Here is a 3,365-nt window from a genome sequence, read left to right on the forward strand (position 1 = left end):
CCCCACCTCGTACTTTACGAGATTATCTACAACCGGCGGGAGTGAGTACGCCCTCATGTATGATTTTTCCTGAAAACACAGGACAAATGGACATCAAGCCAGGAGTTATCCAACTCCTTCCCAAATTCCATGGACTTGAATCAGAGAGTCCATACTTGCATTTGAAAGAGTTCGATGAGATTATGGCTACATTATGTTTTCCTAATGTATCTGAGGATACAGTTAGGTTGAAACTCTTTCCTTTTTCCTTAAAAGAGAAAGCTAAGACGTGGTTACATTCACTGCGTCCTAGATCGATTGGCACATGGAACGACATGCAGAGGGAATTCATAAAAAAATTCTTCCCACATCATAAAACGATTACCCTCAGAAAAGCAATCATGAACTTTGCCCAAAAGGAAGATGAAACATTCTTCCAATGTTGGGAAAGGTTCAAAGATTTGGTCAGTTCATGCCCACAACATGGATTTGAAACGTGGCGCATTACAAATTTTTTCTACGATGGACTGACATCTTCCATGCGCCAAATGGTCGAGACAATGTGTAATGGAGAGTTCATTAATAAAGATGTCGACGAGGTATGGGACTACCTCGACAATTTGGCTGAAAAAACACAATCTTGGGACTATTACCCAAAGTCGAACACCACGTCCAGGCCGACTCAATTAAAGGAGAAAGGTGGATTATATCTTTTGAAAGAAGAGGATGATCTCAAGTGTAAAGTGACTACGCTCATAAGGAAAGTTGAGGCCATGGAAGGAAAGAAGGATAAGGTCAATGGAATTGTTTGCGGCATCTGTGATTGCAACATTCACACAACTGAAAACTATCCTACAATACCTGCCTTTCGAGGAGTGTTGAATGAACAAGCCAATGCCGTAAACAACTATCAAAGACCTTTTACTGGACCTAACTCCAATACATACAATCCTGGCTGGAAAAATCATCCAAACTTTAGTTGGAGGAATGGACAAACGGCGACTCCTCCAGGTTTCTTCAATCAAAATCCAAATCAAGTGAAACCTCAAGAGGAACCGGTTCAAAATCCCATACAAGAGCTGGCTCAGGCAATGCGGAGAATTACAGATTTTATGCAAAAGATAGATTCTCGTATGACGGTTATAGAAAAGGGGATGCTTCCTGCACAACCTCTCCCCAATCTTAAACCGCAGTACAAGATTAATGATCCCAGCTCTTCAAATCAGATGGGGCATGTTAAATCCATCACCACTCTTAGGAGTGGAAAGATCATTGATAAAACTCTTCCGGTTAGGCCCGAAAAGCCTCAAGAACCAGAAGAGGACAACAATGATGGATCTAGTGATGCCCCACAAAAATTAGAACCGGAACTTCTAGAAAAGCTAGTTGCTCCATTTCCCCAACAGTTGGTCGCACCAAAACCTCTCTCTAACTCTCAGGATATCCTAGAGGTGTTGAAACAAGTGAAAGTCAACATTCCTCTACTTGATGTCGTTAAACAGATACCTTCATACGCCAAATTCCTGAAAGACTTATGCACGACCAAACGACGGAAAATTATTCAAAAGAAAATCTTCTTGACTGAGAAAGTGAGTGCCATCATGAAGCAAGACGTGCCGTAGAAATTCAAGGATCCCGGTAGCCCAACCATATCATGTGTAATCGGGAACCATCGAATTGATCACGCACTTCTTGACTTAGGAGCGAGCGTCAATTTGATTCCCTACTCGGTATACAAACAGTTAGGTTTGGGTGAATTAAAACCCACCCTAACCACACTACAACTTGCTGATCGCTCTGTTCGTGTACCAAGAGGGATAATTGAGGATGTGTTAGTCCAGGTCGATAGATTTTACTACCCTGTAGATTTTATCATCCTGGATACCGAACCCATCAATAACATGAGCACTCAGATTCCCGTCATTCTTGGTCGCCCATTCCTTGCCACGTCAAATGTAATTATCAATTGCAGGAATAGTGTCATGACTATGTCTTTTAAAAATTTGACATTGGAGTCAAATATTTTTTTCAATAACGGCAACAACTCAGAGGATGATGACGATTTCCACGACATTAACATGATTGACTCTTTCGTGGAAGATACAACACCGCTGACCTTATCCTCTGACCATTTGGAGACGTGCCTGGCCCACTCCCATGATTTTGATGATGACATGATTAGGGAGACGTGTGCCTTGCTTGATACTGCACCGGTACTTGAAGTTAACCGGTGGAGGCCACAATTTGAAGAATTGCCACAAACCGATGTAGTGCCTCTACCGTCTAACCTCAAGCCGCCGAAGCTTGACCTAAAACCTTTGCCCTCTGATTTGAAATATGCCTATTTAGGTCAAGATGAGACATACCCGGTGGTGATCTCTGCCCCCTGGAGAAAGAACAGGAGAGTATGCTTATATCTACTCTCATTGAGCATAAAGGAGCCCTGGGATGGACGATAGCGGACCTCAAGGGAATCGATCCCTCGATTTGTACTCACCGCATATATCTTGAGGATAATGCAAAAACCGCTCGGCAACCACAACGTAGACTAAATCCAAATATGAAGGAAGTGGTTAAGGCCGAGGTTCTTAAACTATTGGACGTGGGTATCATATACCCTATATCTGATAGTTAATGGGTGAGTCCAACTCAAGTGGTCCCTAAGAAGTCCGGAATCACCATCGTAGCCAATGCTAATAATGAACTCGTGCCAACTAGAGTCACTACTGGTTGGAGAATGTGCATTGACTACAGGAAGTTGAATACCGTCACGAGGAAAGACCACTTTCCTTTACCATTCATTGATCAGATCCTGGAAAGGTTAGCTGGTCATTCCTATTACAGTTTCCTTGACGAGTATTCGGGCTACAACCAGATAGAGATAGCCCCTGAAGACCAAGAAAAGACCACATTTACATGTCCCTACGGCACCTTTACCTACCGAAGGATGCCATTCGGACTATGTAATGCCCCTGCCACCTTTCAGCGATGTATGCTTAGTATCTTTTCTGATATGGTGGGGCAATACCTAGAGGTCTTCATGGACGACTTCTCTGTTTACGGTCCATCTTTCAGCAAGTGCTTGGAAAGTCTTAAATGTGTGCTGAAAAGATGTGAAGAAAAGAACTTGGTACTTAATTGGGAGAAGTGCCATTTCATGGTTCAAAAGGGAATTGTCCTTGGGCATATCATCTCATCCAAGGGAATCGAGGTAGATAAGGCAAAAATCGATCTTATCTCTAACCTACCTCCACCCAAGAACATTAGAGACGTGCGATCCTTCTTAGGACACGCAGGATTTTACAGGCGATTCATAAAGGACTTTAGTCTCCTCTCTCGTCCTTTATATAATCTTCTTCAAAAGGATGCTCCGTACGAGTGGACTG

The 3,365-nt window shown here is 42.9% G+C and overlaps 1 non-coding gene across 1 annotated transcript; it reads right to left on the minus strand.

Moving 5' to 3' along the window:
- Nucleotides 1–362: 362 nt before the first annotated feature.
- On the minus strand, nucleotides 363–469 carry LOC131257253 (small nucleolar RNA R71). Its single transcript, XR_009177264.1, has one exon. It is a non-coding gene; the product is annotated as a small nucleolar RNA R71 (small nucleolar RNA).
- Between the last annotated feature and the right edge of the window lie 2,896 nt (nucleotides 470–3,365).

The sequence above is a fragment of the Magnolia sinica genome, chromosome 9 (genome assembly GCF_029962835.1).
Source record: "Magnolia sinica isolate HGM2019 chromosome 9, MsV1, whole genome shotgun sequence".
Classification (NCBI taxonomy): Eukaryota; Viridiplantae; Streptophyta; class Magnoliopsida; order Magnoliales; family Magnoliaceae; genus Magnolia; species Magnolia sinica.